This window comes from Oryctolagus cuniculus, chromosome 1 (genome assembly GCF_964237555.1).
Source record: "Oryctolagus cuniculus chromosome 1, mOryCun1.1, whole genome shotgun sequence".
NCBI lineage: Eukaryota > Metazoa > Chordata > Mammalia > Lagomorpha > Leporidae > Oryctolagus > Oryctolagus cuniculus.
The window spans coordinates 45,415,613-45,432,373 of record NC_091432.1 but is presented as its reverse complement, the minus strand read 5'-3'; the positions used below and the strand labels follow the sequence as shown (position 1 = coordinate 45,432,373).

Genomic DNA, 16,761 nt, shown 5'->3' with positions numbered 1-16,761 from the left:
GCACCTTGAAATGTGTCTAATTATGGGTTGCACTTCTTTGCAAGAACGCTTCTTGTTGGTATTGAAAGAGTTTACAGAAAGCCCAGTGCTAGCTAACAGCTTCTAAGGAGTTGCTGTACAGATTCAGGAACTTCTTCCCATCCGTTCTGAGTTCTTCATCGCTTCTTCTGCTGGTGCTAAATGGTGCATATTGTCTGTTGATACTGACATCTGGCTTCTTACAACTTTAGTGTGAACTTTCCTGAACCCAGCTAAAGAAACTGGATCATCAGATAGGTTGCAGTTCACATGTCCATGCTTCCAGCCTTGTGCACTAGTATTATTATTATTATTATTATTATTATTTGTGTGTGTGTGTGTGTGTGTGACTGAAAAGGTAGTAAGTTTATTTATGTTGGGGAGGAAATAATGGAAATGAGCATTCATTCTCTTTACAAATGTTCACAAGGGCTCAGATTGGTGCCAGTTTTGTTCATTGCTATGTCTCTTGTGTGGAGCCTAGAACAGAGTGCATGTTCAGTAAGTGAATATTGAACAGTAAATGATTGGTGGTATGACATGGGATACTTTGGGGTATTAGTTATGTATCTCTGAATGAAAAAAGAAAGCTTACATTGGTGTCAGGCAATGTGAAAAGCAGATCTTCATACTGTTATTTAAAAAATGTTTTAAAGGATTAATGTATTTATTTGAAAGGCGGAGTTTCTGAAAGAGAGATGGAGAGGAGGAGAGGATAAGGAAGAGGGAGAGATCTCTTTCTCCCCTCATCCTCTGCCCTTCTCTGAATCTGATGGTTCATTGGCCAAATAGCTGCAATAGCAGGGGATAGAAAAAGCCAAAGCCAGGAGCCAGGAACTCCGTCCATGTCTTCCATGTGGGTGGCAGGGACCCACGTACTTGAGCCATCATGTGCTGCTTCCCAGGCACATTAGCAAGGAGCTTGGTCAGAAGCACAGGATAGCCAGGACTGGAACCAGTGTTCTGATATGGGATGCAGGAGTCTCAAGAGGCGGCTTAACCTGCAGCACCAAAATGCCCACCCTTGTTGTCTTATTTAATCCTAACTGGTCAATAAAGAAAGCAAAGATCAACATTATACACCTAGTATAGGACAGAGATAGGAATTAACCTTTGGATCTTCTGACACTAACGATGATTCACAGACCGATGGAATGATCCAGAGGAAAAATAACTCCAGTTGATTCCTGTTATAACTTTTTTTATTTTTCAGAATACATTTGGTTAAGTGTCCCTTTTTTCCACTTCTAGACTTTGGCAAGTTTCTTACACAGAAGCTGTATTTTCTTTGACTGTATATTTGTCTTTCTGACACACTAGCTCAGCATTTTTTTGTGGGTAGAGTAAACAAAACATCCTTTCTCAATTACAGACAAGTTGTGATGAATAGCAGTTCTCACACTTGAGAATCTTTAGTTAGCTCTCCCTTCCTAGGCTGCTGTGTTGTGAATCCACGGCAGACTAGGTGATTTCTCTGACTTGAGCTGCAGTATTTCTTTTGGCATGGTCTATAGGCAGCCAAAAGGAGTCTGCCTAATGTAAAGTTTGAAATGCTGTAATATAAAAAAGATAAGTGGTTTTAGTACTTTCTACATGTGCAGCATCTCAATCTACTTCCAAAACTTGGATTTTCTTTTCTAAATCCACTTTCTTGAAGTGCAGCTAATTTGTAGTAAATGATTATTCACTGGTATCCATTAATGTTATTTCCATAGGCAATAAAAATTAGGAGCTTACTTTTAGTGTGTTCTTGAACATATGCAAGTCTATTGCATCCTTTTTTTAATCCAATAAAAAATTTTTGAATGTTTTTTAAATTGAAATCCATTACTCAATGAAAGATCAGTTCTTGTATAGCTCCAAAAATACTTTTCTTGATCATAGATTTATTAATAATATTTAAGAATATGTCAAAAAAATTTTAGGGGCTGACACTGTGTCGTAGCAGGTAGGGCTGCTGCCTGCAATGCTGGCATCCCATAAGCATGCTGGTTCAAGTACCGGCTGCTTTATTTCCAAATCTGCTCCCTGCTAATGTCCTGGGAAACAATGGATGGCCCAAGTGCTTGGGCCCCAGCACCCATGTGGGAAACCCAGAAGAAGCTCCTGGCTCCTGGATTCAGCAGGCCCAACTCTAGCTGTTGTGGCCATTTGAGGAATGAGCCATTGGGTGGAAGACCTCTCTCTCTGTCTCTCTCTCTCTCTTCCTCTCTGTAACTCTGCCTTTCAAATAAATAAATAAATCATTAAAAAGAATAGTGTCTGCAAATACTAGCTGATAGAATAAAAAAGGGAGCGAACGATCCAACATGGGAAGTGAGATACACAGCAGACCCATAGAATGGCAGATGTCCTAAACAGCACTCTGGCCTCAGAATTGGCCCTTAAGGCATGCGGATCCTGCTGAAAAGCCCATGAGAGTATTTCAGGCATGGAAAGCTGACACTCTGGGGGAAAAAAAAAAAAAAAAAAAAAAAAAAAAAACACTAAATGAAAGATCTCCGTGAGTGAGATCCCAGTGGTACCTTTCTCTGAAGGGAGGAGAGAACTTCCACTTTGACCATGGCCTTGTCTAAATATGATCAGAGTCAGTGAACTCAGGGGGCTTCCACAGACTTGGCAGCTCATGACAAGAGCCTAGGGTGATTACTGATGCCATAAACAAGAGTGTCAATTTGTTAAGTCAACAACAGGAGTCACTGTGTACTTACTCCTCATGTAGGATCTCTGTCCTTAGTGTGCTGTACATTGTGATTTAATGGTATAACTAGTACTCAAACAGTATTTTTCACTTTATGTTTCTGTGTGGGAGCAAACTGTTGAAATCTTTACTTAATGTATGCTAAATTGATGTTCTGTATATTAAGAGAATTGAAAATGAATCTTGATGTGAATGGAAGGGGAGAGGGAGTGGGAAAGGGGAGGGTTGCGGGTGGGAGGGACGTTATGGGGGGGAAGTCATTGTAATCCATAAGTCGCACTTTGGAAATTTATATTCATTAAATAAAAGTTAAAAAATTATAGAAAATGGAATTAAAGCTTAAATTTATTTTGGTGTGGAAGAATTGAAATCACATATGTCCAGATTCTTCAAAAATTCATGGAAAAGACATATTATGAGTAAAACTGGGGCCAGCATTGTAGCACAGCAAGTGAAGCTGCCATCTGCAACATCAGCGTCCCATGTGAGTTTCTGTTTGAGTCCTGGCTGCTCCACTTTCGATCCAGCACCCATCTAATGTATCTGGGACATTAGCGGAAAATGGCATAAATACCTGGGCCCCTGCCACCCATGTGAGAGACCTAGATGGAGCTCCAGGCTCCTGGATTCAGCCTGTCTTAGTCTTGGATGATGTGGCCCTTTGGGGACTGAACTACTAGATGGAAGATATCTCTCTCTGTAACTCTTTCAAATAAATAAATACATTAAAAACAAACAAACAACAAAAAATTCACATTTGGATTCTAAAATTTTATTATCCTAAAAAAAGATTTTTTTAAAAAATTGACTTTTATTTATTTGAAAAGCAAGAGTTACAGGGAAAGGGAGAGGGAGAGAGATGTTCTTTCTGCTGGTTTACTCTCTAAATGGCTGTAACAGCTAATACTGGGCCAGGCTGAAGCCAGGAGTAAAGAGCTTTCTCTAGGTGTCCTTCATACTTGTGGATGCCCAAGGACTTGGGCCATCTTCTGCAGCTTTTCCCGGGTGCGTTACAAGAAGCTGTATCATAAGTGGAGCAGCTGAGACTTTCACCAGCACCCACATGGGAAGCTGGCATTGCAGATGGTAGCTTAACCTGTATTGCCACAAAGCCAGCCCCTAAATTTAGATCTTAATTCTATTTTCCGTATGTGTGTGTGTTTATGTGTATATATATATGTGTGTGTGTTTGTGTGTGCATATGTATGCATGTGTATATTATGTATACTCATATATTACTCAGGTATGTTTATGAGCATATATATGCATGTATATATACACACAAACACTTCAAATGTCTGGAAAATAAAATTAAAACTTTATTTTGATGCAATAATATTTTGCAATCATTTGTATATGTGTAATCTATATGTGTGTATTTTTAAATGTACTCATGTAGTATTCACATTGGATTTTTTTACTTTCACTTTTGAATATAACTTGCAATAAATTTTAATACATGCATTTCTATATCATATAGTAAAGGGCCAAAGCACAACTGGAATTAAGCTACTAAGGACAAGCAGACCTTTCAGTATCTACATCTCAACCTAGCTTTGGGCTTTGTGTCCTCCACTGGTCACTGAACATTGAATACCTCTTGTTGAAAATACAGAGGGTTATTTAAATGTTTCAGTTGTATTTATTTAAAATTTTTAAGATTTGTTCTACCTGTCCTAAGAAGGGGGGGAAAATTATTTCTTGTTCAAATATGTTAGAACACATATGTCAAATATCAAAATTGCATATAATGGTTCTGAAAAGATCCTAAGAAGCTGTGCTTAGCCTAGCATCAGCTAAACATTTTTGTACTTGGAATCATCTTAATAGCACATAAAACTTATTATCTTTCCATGTAGATAGAGTTCTGTGGAACACATTTTGAAAAATGGTCCTTAATATGTTTTATTACATAATTATTGCTTTTACTAATATTTACAAATATGGGAATTCCGAGAGATCTCTGGATATTTATATTACAAATGCCAGGATTTTCTATAACTGTAGTGAGTTGCAAAAGTTTAAGAAGTTTTCTTTAATGTGAACTTTTATAAAATCTGTTGTTTTTCTCCCATAACTTGCCTAACCTATGTATTACAAATTTATTTATCTTTTATAATAATTAACAAGCCAGTGGTTCTTCATTTTGTTTCCCCCATTTGTCAAATTTTGATATCAGGCTGCATAAAAAGCATGTGACTTTCAAGTGCATTTAAAAGTAGAATAAATATTAAGAAGAAACATTTGTGTAATACATTGTAATTTATAAAATGCTTTAATATATTTTGTCTCCTTAATCTGCTATCAGCTCTCATAAGGTGTCTATTCTCATTCTTGAAATATTTTATAGATGAGGAAATTAAAGCCCAGAGAGGGCAAGGGACATGCCCCAGGTTCAGAGCCTGGCACAAGTCAGGCAGATTAAATCCTAACCCACATTTAAGGTTCCTCATTTGGTTATGTCCTAAAACATACTCATATTGTTTAATATCTTCCATGCACAGGGCACTCTCACTAGCATGGACAATAGGCCCAATGATGTTTGGAATTTTTGTCTGCTTCATTCACTGCTGAAACTGTAGCATCAAATCTTCCCTGGTACATAGCAACTACCTGATAAATAATTCTTGAATACATAAGTGAATGAACTAACCATAGTAATTACTATTACAAATGTTTATTAGCACATTTTATACATTTATATTCTAAATACTTTACATGTATTCTCATATTATACTCTAATGAAAATGTTGTCATTTTCATTTTATGGTTGAACAAACAGAGGCTCAAAAAATCAAGAGTTTTTTCCTAAAGTTACCCAGAAAATTCAGTTGGAGAGTTACAGTTCTTTGATTTTGCACTCCTAGTTTTTGTCTGTGCAAGAAGGAATTCAGGATCAGCTGCTAAATTTCACCTTGTATCTTTTAATGCCAAATCTAGCTTTTTCTATATAAAATCACATCAAATCTGTAATTCAGCCATATGGTTGACAAATGATGATAATACTTTTGGTGCTGTTCAAATCTACTCCACACCAATCTTTGTGATGCTCCTTTATATCTGCTATTTCACTTAATTTTCTCATATATACAAGCTAGGTATTACTGTTATCCCTGTAAAGCCAAGGCTCTGAGAAGATTAATTATTTGCCCGAGGTTAATGCTGTTAATAAATGGTGTGCCTGCATTCCTAATCCAAGAATGTATTTATCACCATGAAAATAAAGCAGAAATGGAGAGCAGATTGTCAAAATGTCTTTTGAAAAACTGATTTATTTGTTTATTTCAAAAGTCAAGTGTCAGAGAGGGAGGTCTTTCATCTACCGGTTCACTCCCCAAGTGGCTGCAACAGCTGAGCCCTAGGCCAGGCTGAAGCCAGGAACTAAGAACTTCATTTGGGTCTCCGACATTGGTGTCAGGAACCCATCATCACTGCTTCCCAGGCATATTAGCAGGGATCTGGAAGTGAAGTGGAGTACTGTCGCTCCCCCATTCGCGGAGGAACGACACTGGACCCTGAGCTGTTCCTTTATCTGCTCGGCTCTTCCCGGGTTAGCTGCCATTCCCTCATTCGCGGAGGAACGACACCGTCCCGGGTTAGCTGCCAGCCCCTCCACCTCTGTGGAGGGGCGGCACCCCCTGCCACTTTCCCCGCTTCCGCGGAGGAGCAGCACACCGCTGGCCGGCTCTCTCGGGGGCTGCTCAGGTGTTCCTTCAGATGTTCCCTGGTGCATGTTGTCTCTCTCCTCCTTTATAGTCCTCTTCCACCAATTCCAACTCTGCTACCCACACGCCAAGCACGCTGCTCTCCTCCAATCAGGAGCAGGATCAGCTCCTGCAGCTCATCAGTCAAATTGGCGAGAGGCAGCTGCGTAGTTTACTCCTCCCCAGCGCCATATTGTGGGAGAGCAGATGCATAGAATAAGTCTTAATTCCAGTAGCTTAGTCTAGTCTCAGTTGCTCCCCACAGAGTACTGGGACTTAAACTGGCACTTTGGTATAGGATACAGGAATCTCAAGAAGATAATTAATCCATTTTATCACCATGCTTGACCCATGTGAAAGAGTCTTAATGACGTATTTTGTCTGTTGTTTTTTTTTTTCCAAGATTTATTTATTTACTTGAAAGAGTTACAGAGAGAGAGGAGGAAACAGAGTGGTCTTTCATCTGCTGGTTCACTCCCCAAATGATCATGATCATTGGTGCTGGGCCAGGCAGAAGCCAGGAGCCAGGAGTTTCTTCTGCATTTCCCACGTGGGTGCTGGAATCCATGCACCAGGACCATGCTCCACCACCTTCCCAGGAGCATCAGAAAGGAGCTAGATCGAATGTGGAGCAGCTGGGACTAGAACTAGCACCCATATGGGATGCCAGCATCATAGGGTGTGGCCTTACCCAATAGGCCACAACATCAGCCACATTTTGTCTGTTTTAACTTCCTCTTCCTGTAGAAAATAGTTTGGGTCTTCTTGCAATTTTAGGTCAGCATAGATAAAATAAGGCCCCTCCAGATTCAGGCATGTTTCATCAATCCCTTTCTCAGTCTCACCCTCTGGAGAACTTTGTGGCATAACCTAGCAGAACATTTGATATAGTCAGTAGCTTTTTATTACTGCAACAAATACCTGGGCAACTAACTTCATCAAGAAATAACATTCATTTTGGTTTATGGTTTTAGAGGTTCACAGTCCAAGAATTGGTGGGTCTCATTGGTGTGGTCTCTGGTGGCACCGCTCTTGCAGACAGAATTCTGAGGTGGCACAAATGATTGCATGGTGAGGAAGCACATGTATTGATGTGCACATGGTGTCCTATAAAGCCATCAGGATGTAATCATGGAGGCTCTGCCCTAATGACTCAATGCAATCCAGTCACCTCCCAAAGGCCCACCTTTAAAACCTGTAGTTGGATTAAGTTTTCTTACCCTTTTAATATTACTAACATAAGACTTTGGGACTGGAACCTTTAACACATGGGCCTCTGGGAGGCATTCAACACTGAAACTGATTTCCAAACCACATCACTTATCCTGGCCCTATCTGCAGAAATGGCTCTATCTACCTCCCAGCACTCATCTTCATCTTCTTTTCCACACATGAGTCCTCCGTCTCAGCTTCTTTTTTCTCTTTCTAGGTTATCCTGCAGAATCAGCTACTCCTGCTACTTGTCTATTCTATTTCTCTTCTCTTTCTAATCCTCCAATTTGCTGGCTGTCTAATTATTATCGGTAGTATTGCTGTTTAGTGCTTGGTGTGGTGGGGTGTGTTGTTTGTAGTGACCACAGATATTTATACTTCAAAAGGAATGAAAGGGATCCAGCAGGTCCCCCAGCATATTTACTGGAGAAAGACAAAGGATTTAAATTAAAGGATTAATTGGAAACCTCTTAGGTGCACTTAATTTCTGGTCGGCTGAACCAAGTTCTTCTCTTGAAAGGTCAATGAGTTTTCCATAATTTCTAGCTGCTCTGAGAAAGATACTGTAAATCTTTCTGTTTATTTGCCTTATAAATCTCCCTTCAGCTCATTTAGTAAGGGGTTGAGTGTAATAAATCCATGGCTTTCTGTTCAAGAAAAGGAAAAAACAAACCATGATACCTTAAAAGGAAACCTGAGCTACTAAAACTATAAATGTCAACTCTTCCTAACTGGAAGATTTATGTATATGTATGTGTGTATATGTGTGTTATGTTAAAATAAGCTATACCACTGATCCCACTTGTGTTATCTTATATATAAATAGCATGTTTTTGATATTTCCAAAGGAATACAATAATCTTTGCTCTAAAGTAATATCTGCTATTAACCATGTACCTTAAGGTTGGAAATAATGGGAAACATGGTCAAACTGATTAAAGATATGCTCAGAGAATGGCTTGTTCTAGTTAATTGGAATTTGTGACTATTAAGGAGAAACCTTATAACTCTTCAATTCCCTTTTGCTGTTGAAAAATTTTTAAATCCTGAATTCTTTTTCTGGACGTAGAGTGACAGGACATGGTCATTGTTGAATTTTTGCTCTGTGGCTGAGGGTGCTCATAGGCCACAAGGCTAACCATAGCCATTGATCCTCAGAGTTTCATCACTGACAATGTGAGATGTGCCTGGCCAGGTTGAGGATTATTATTGTCTGTAGTTGTTTGTACACAAGGGCATAGCTTTGGAGATTATTTCTGTGCCCTCTCTATCATTTTGATTTTTCACCCTGAACTGGCACACAGCAAAGGAAGAATGGAAGGAAGAATTAAGTTCAGAGTAAGACTCACTCTTTGTTGCATCTCACACATGTATGTGGCAAAGTGGTTATAATGTGTTTTTCTAAATATCCAATGATTCAAATGTCATATATTTGAATCACTGAGATTTCAAAGATTGTGAATAAGAGAGATCTGTCTTCTCTATTCCCTTTCTTCCTCTGCATTTATTGAGCCCCTCTCGTTTTCAGGTGCTCTGCTAGGTGCTATGACTACAAAGAAATAAAGAAATTAATGTCTCTTGATTCCTTCTCACAATAAGACATTATGTTATGTATTTTGACACAAGTCATTTTATTTAATGGACACAATACATTATATATTAGATTTTACAATCTTCATTACTAAAGGTGAGGATATAAATCCCAGAAGGGCTTGGGATGGGAACAACATTTGGGTCAGACCACTACACTTTTCTTTGATCTCTTCCTGAATGTGGGTAGGCAACACAATCTCCTGAGAAGTTCTGTAATGATTCGGTTTCCTGGGATATTTCTCAGTCCCAGCGTCACAGTGAAATCTTTGAGATTTTAATCACTGAGAAGTTCATGATTTATTCCTCCAATAGGCTATTTAATATTTTTAGAAATTAAAATATAAAAATAAGCCTATGGAAGTCCTGAAATTTTTCCTTAGGATAACTACTTTAAAACCTAAAAAATTATGAATCAGTTTATCTCCAAAATATTCTTTCCATTTTTCTTTTTCCCCCTTTGCTTTCCTGATACCACACCCTACAATCTGACTATTGGCTAACCCAACAATTCACAGAATTTGGGATTCTGATACAGAGGTATTGAGAAATTCACCAAATATTTCTGGTTCTACCCTTGATAAACACTAATATGTTTGTCATGGGACTTGTGGCTTTAGTCAAGGAGTTATATATAAAAGAGAAGTGTGTTGATTCCAAACCAAAATATGTATAGGTAAGAACCTTCAAAGCTCCTTTCTCCCACCAAATCCAAGTTCAGGGCTGCCTTCTGTTTGTTTATTTATTTATTTATTTATCTGACAGATAGAGTTAGACAGTGAGAGAGAGAGAGACAGAGAGAAAGGTCTTCCTTCCATTGGTTCACCTCCCAAATGGCCGCTACCACTGGAGCTATGCTGATCCAAAGCCAGGAGCCAGGTGCTTCTTCTTGGTCTCCCATGCGAGTGCAGGCACCCAAGCACTTGGGCCATCCTCCACTGCCTTCCCGGACTACAGCAGAGAGCTGGTCTGGAAGAGAAGCAACCAGGACTAGAACCTGGTGCCCATTTGGGATGCTGGCGCCGCAGTTGGAGGATTAACCTAGTGAGCCACAGTGTTGGCCCCAGGGCTGCCTTCTTACCCTGTGTTCCCCAGGCTTACAGTGACCTGGGCCCACTGCTGACCACCACTGTATGTGTAACATTTAAATGAACTTTTTTTGCTGTAAGCTACTGAGATATTAGGATTGTTTGTTATTATAGAAAACTCTATTATAGCTGTTTGTGAAATCCACCACTGTACTTGGAACTGAATTTGTATTTCATGAGGTAGATAAAGAAGAAAACAGGATACCAGACAGAAGGATACAGACACACGCAGATATAGTCACAGATATGTATCAGTATGAGTGCTTTAGGAATGGGTAGATGATGGAAAAAGAAGTTTAGTAAGAACTATGAACCTGTGGATATCTTGGTGCTCATCAAAGGCATGTGAGTATGACAGAAAACAGGCTAGAGAGCAGGGCATGGCATGATGGTGAACACAGCGTAGTAGTTTATTATATCCAAAACATAAACTGTAAGTGAGAGAGTGGTAGGAGATGCAGTGATATAAAGTTCTTATTTTAACTATGTTTATTAACGATGTATTATGTACACTCCTCATCTTTTGAATAGACCATGGTCATATGAGTTATTTTCTAAATCTTGTGAATAATTTGCAAAATTCACTAGACTCTCCACAAAGTCAATTAAGCCTGAAACGTTTGCCTTTTCCCTGTTTGTGTTTCTAATTCTGGTTTCCCTTAGATCAACAAGCTAACAAAATGCAGTCATGTGGTAGATTCAGGATTGCCAGCCTGAAAACTTTTCCCAGAAATAAGGAAATAGTGGTGATGTGTAAGTGTGCTGGTTGAGGACATCAGGTTTCTTTGATATACATAAGTGGAAAAAAAATCTAAACTCAAAGTGGCTCCAGCAGTTTTAGTGTAGTCTTCAGGCAAGGTTGGATTGAGGGCTCAAAAGATGTTACCAGAACTCTTTCTTTATCTCTGGCTTTTGTTGATTTTATCAACAGGCAGCTCTGTTCAGCTGATACCAACAGGTTCAGGCTTGTTTTCCTAAGTAATCCTAAATGATTCTAGCAAATGTCATAGAACTGAGTCTCATTAGGTGTATGTTGGACCCAATGTTTGGCCCTGAAGTACTTAGGAATCTATAAAATGGAAGCACAGTCCAATACCTGGAAAATGAGGGTGGGAGTAACCTTCCTTCAAAACATGTGACTAAGAGCAGAGGAAAGATGCTTGCTCAAAAGACATTGAGAATATTGTATCAGAAGTGAGGGAATAGTTCCTAGATAAGAGAAGAGAAAAGCTATGCTTACTGTGCTGCTATTCAACTTTCAAATGACGGCATGATTAGAAAGGATTACATGGAGAAAGCATTGAGTTGAGATTTAGGAGACTTGGATTTAAATTTCTATTTGCCATTGTCTGGCTGTGTGATCTTAGTTGCCATATCTGTTTAATGGGAGGAATGATCTCCTTTCCATGAGATGTCACTGTGCAATAGTGATATACAGAGATACTACTCTCAGGGTATCTTAATGATTGTATAAGCCCTTCATTTTGCAGGTGAAGAGGGTTAAGTGACTTGACCAAGTTCATACAGTCAGTCCAAGCAGATCCAGAAGAGGCTCAGGCTCCTGATATTAAAGTCAGAATTATAGAAGTTGTTGTCAGTATGCTCTGGAAGACTTTCAGAATGATGTCAATGTGACTTGCTATTCCTAAGAAGGTGTTTGTATATGAAATTTTTGTCACCCAAACAATGATAAAGGGCAGAGCTTACTATTTAAAGGATTTCTGTTGTTAATCATGAAAAATCTTTGTTCAGTGAACAAATTCCAACAACTTTACATTTGTTTTAATAAGTATTTTTCAGATATCTCCTTTACTTCGAGTAGGGTTAGATCTGCTTATTCTGTTATTTTAAGCTGAAATTTTGATTTATGTTGTTCTCAGCATACTGTAGTGGAAAAATAAAACACTTTGGGAATAGAAAGCTTGGATTCTGACCCTGGTTTGGCTCTTGCTAAGCTTTGTGACTGTGGGCAAGTTATTGAGCCTCAGGGCCCTGCCTGTTTTCCCCCTTTGTAATTTGTATGATTGCCTTCAGGAGGTTTCTAAACTATTCAGTTTCCACCTGAGTTGCACCTTTGTAAAACATAACCCTACTATTACAGCATACTCTGGAACTGTTCTTGTTCTTAATTTGGAAGGTGGTCATAAGGACTGGGGACAAGGGAGAGAAGGGGAGGGAGAGAGAGGGAGAGAGGGAGGGAGAGAGAGGGGGAGAGAGAGAGAGAGAGAGAGAGAGAGAAGGGGAAGGGGAAGAGAGGGGAGGAGGGGGGAGGGAAGGGGATGGGAGGGGAGGAGAGCACAAGAGAATGCAAGGGAGAGTGAGCATACTCCCATCTATTGGTTCACTCCTTAAGTGCCCATGACTGCCAGGGCTAGGCCAAGCCAAAGTGAGAAGCCTGGAAATCAATCTAGGTCTCCCACATGGGTGCTAGGGCTCCAGATACTTGAGATATCACCTGCTACTTCCCAGAGTGTGTATTAGGAGAAAGCTGGAATTGTGAGCAGAACTGAAACTTGAACCCAGGCATTCTGATGGGGGGTGTGGGCTTCCCAAGTGGTGTAGTAAATGCCCTGCCAGATGCCCACTCTCACTCTGTAACTCTTGACACTTCTTGGCTGTTGTTCCTTTCCCTCAGTATTAAATGATTAAGATCCTTAAGGCATGGCCGGCGCCACGGCTCACTAGGCTAATCCTCCGCCTTGTGGCGCTGGCACGCCGGATTCTGTCCCGGTTGCCCCTCTTCCAGGCCAGCTCTCTCCTGTGGCCCCGGAGTGCAGTGGAGGATGGCCCAAGTACTTGGGCCCTGCACCCCATGGGAGACCAGGAGAAGCACCTGGCTCCTGCCATCGGATCAGCGCAGTGCGCCGGCTGCAGCGCGCCGGCCGTGGCAGCCACTGGAGGGTGAACCAACGGCAAAGGAAGACCTTTCTCTCTAGCTCTCTCTCTCTCACTGTCCACTCTGCCTGTCAGAAAAAAAAAATCCTTAAGGCTTGACCCCAGACTTTGCCAATACTCACTTTCTATACCCCTGCCTCCCTCATCTACATCAGTATTTTTTCTAAAACTGATGGGTAGATGATTCACAACATTGTACTGGACCGCAGCCCAGATCTCTTATCTAAACTCCATGCCTGTGTGTCTAATTGTATTTTTGACAGCTCTCTTTGTACATCTCAAATGTACCTCAAATGCAACATGGCTCAAGCAGATGTATTATCTGAACATTTGCTTTTCTTCCAGTGTTCCCTCTATCCACAAGTAATGGGACCAACCTCCCTGTTACACAACATAGATTTATGAGACATTTTAATGCTCTCTTCTCCTTTCTTCCAGTGCCCAATCATTGCCAAATTTGCTTGATTTTACCTATTGGGTAGCTTTATAATCCACCCACTTCCGTAAACACTCCTTCACCCTTTTTAGACCCAGCTTTTCTTATCTTTCATTTGGTTGCCCCTAAACTTCCTTTATTCTGGCTCTCTTCGATTGCTTTTGTATATTTGGCACAGGACAATTTTTCAAAATGTATAATGGAGCATTCCAACCCCCTGGCCTTGGTGCAGAGCTTTTCATTGCTAAAAAGAAAAAGATGCATCCTTATCATAGACCACAGTAACTTCAGGATATCTCTCCCTTCTGGTCTCTCTTAAAAATTGTTTTTCTTTATAAAAAGGGAACACATTTTGTATATTTCATGTACATAGTTTTAAGAGCAGAATGATGCTTCCTATCCACTCTCCCTCTCACTCATTCTCTCTCCTTCTTTCTTAGTTTTCTTGTAATTTTCACAATGACATACTTTCACTTTCTTTTTAATCACAAGCTTAACCCTCCACTAAATGAAGAATTCAACAAGTAGTAAATAGAAAACCACTGTTTCTTAAGAGTATAGGCAAGGGCTATAAACAATAACCACTTTTCACCATTCTCCCTGTTTTAATGCACAGTAGCTTCTCTCTCATCAGTACATCTGCTACTCCTTCCTGCAATGTTCTTCCACCTTGCTATTCACCTTCATTTAGTCATTGCTACAATTTCTTCAGATCTCAGATCAGTTATTATCTTAGGTTACTTTACTGCTCAGATTAAATTTTCTATAGATACTCTGTCAGGACCATATATCTTTCTTTTTCTGTACTCTCACAGTGTAATTTTTTTATTCGCTTATATGATTTCCAAATTATTCTGTCATTTCTTCCCTGAACATAGTCTCCCTAGTGTCGCTGCCCCTCTTCATGGAGGAACGACACTGAACCCTGCCTAGGCTTCATATCCGAGTCACGGCACCATTTGCTGCTCCTCCGCACGCGGAGGAGCCGCACCGGACCGGACGCTTGTTGTTCCCTTTTTTTACAAGTCCTTTCTATAGTAAAGTAAGAATAAGTAAACAGCAAACTCCCAAAGCAAGAATGAGTAGAGAGAAGTGAGAAAGAACGAAGTAACGAACTTCCCCGCGAACTCTCCAACGCACTCTCCAACCAACCCACACCACCATGCCGTCTCTCTCCTCCTATGTAGTCCTCTCCACCAATCCGTGCTCTGCTACCCACACGCTGAGTGCGCCGCTCTCCTCCAATCAGGAGCGGCTCTTGCAGCTTATCAAGTTGGTAAAGGGCAGCTGGGTAGAAGCTGTACGCTCCTCTCCCAGCGCCACATTGTGGGAGAGCAGATGCATAGAATAAGTCTTAATTCCAGTAACAGTATAGTCAAGTTGCTCCCCACACCCTAGCACCTAAAAAATGCTTGACACATATCACATGAGTAATAAATATTGGAATGTCATTTCAGGAATGATCTTTGAGGGCAAAGAGACCTGAGGTGATATCTTGGCTTTGCCTCATATTTTCTAATTGACTTAGGAATTACTTGAATTCTCTGGGCTCTCAGTTATCTAATATTCAAAATGGTCTAATAATCCTACCTCATAGGTTGAAATCAAATGAAATAATGTGGCTACCATGGGCCTGATGTATGGTTAAAAACTTAAGTAATATTTATTCTTTCTTCTCTTTCTCTCATTCTCCCAATTGGCCCTTCAGAATAGAATATGTATGTTACATAAATATTGTAAAGCTTTCTCTTTACACTTCCCAGTCTTTACAACCATCTCCCTCTTCAGCCTAACTGAGCATCTGCATGACTCCTGGATGCTGTTCAGTTCATTAGTGTTGTGTCATCACCACCCTGTGTCCTTTCGGTGGTCCGTGCAAAATCACATGGCATCTTAATGGCCAGCATTTATGATGATGGGCCATTTGCAGGGAGAAGGGAGTCATTTGCTTAGTTTTGAAGGTACATTAACTCGTTTTGGTCACTAAGACTCAATGATTAAATTTCTTCTCAGAGTTCCCAAATAGCATCTCTATTCACACCCTCTTTGATTTCAAACTATGTTTCAATGAATTAAATGAACTCTGTGTTGGACTGACTGAGTTAGTTGTCATATTGATTCCATCAAGGTTATAGGTTGATTGGGTCAACTTTGTTTGCTGACAAATATTGGATAATTTGGGGGGACAAATTACCAGAATGATTGAACCAGTAGTTGTGAGTCACTGTGGATGAGAGCAATGATGTGCCTTCAGTAGGATCATAAGGCCAACTGAAGTTGTTTTTGTTAGATATATCCTCCCTCATTCCACAGTTTAAGGTGGCTTACAAGAACACAAAAGTGTGAGAGCACTTCAATAAGTTTGTGGAAAAATGGAATTAAAATTTAAGTTTATTTTGGTGCAAAAATTTCTGAAATCAATGCATAGCTTTTTCCAGAAATTTTATACAATCCACTTATAGTGCAAAATAGCAGAGAGATGATTTTTAAAGTAAAATATCGAGAATGATATAATAGACTAGAAGGATAAGGTAGGAATAATTTTTATACTTGAACTTATTGGCCATGAGCTTTGTATGATTAGTGAAATTGGACTGCATATTTTATTTTCCACTGAGAAAAGGAAGAACCTTGATTAGTTGTTAAAATTCACATTGTTCAGGCATAGCAATTAGAAGGAGGAGGCTTTTGTATTCGAGGCTGAAGGTCTTGTCAGGCTTTACTTAGAGCTGTTACCCCACTGAACTCCATTTCCTTCTTTGTAATGAAGTTAGAATGAGAAACCACAAACTGGCCTTCTATGGACTATATCTGGCCTGCAGAGGTTCTCTGTGGCTTATAGGCACTTTGTAAAGACTTAAAATTTGATGCTTCTTGGTGGAATCTGTAATGTTTGCCACTTTACCTTCCACTTCCTTTTGTGATGTGGCTCTTTTCTATAAGGCATGGAATCCACAGGATAGAACCAGGTGATCCTCCCTGCTAGTCTCAAAGGAGGATGTTTGATCAAGACTTTTCAGTGTTCCTGTGTTGTAGGAATTGATAGTTCTAGCCATTCAGGTTTGTGTACTATGAACAAGACCAATGAAGAGAACAAACAGGGAAGATAGTTAGCCT

The 16,761-nt window shown here is 39.9% G+C and overlaps 1 protein-coding gene across 3 annotated transcripts in view; it reads left to right on the top strand.

The window, feature by feature from the left end:
* The window catches only part of NELL1 (neural EGFL like 1), a 1,048,233-nt gene that overhangs the window by 312,036 nt on the left and 719,436 nt on the right, over nucleotides 1-16,761 (top strand). The window lies entirely within an intron of this gene.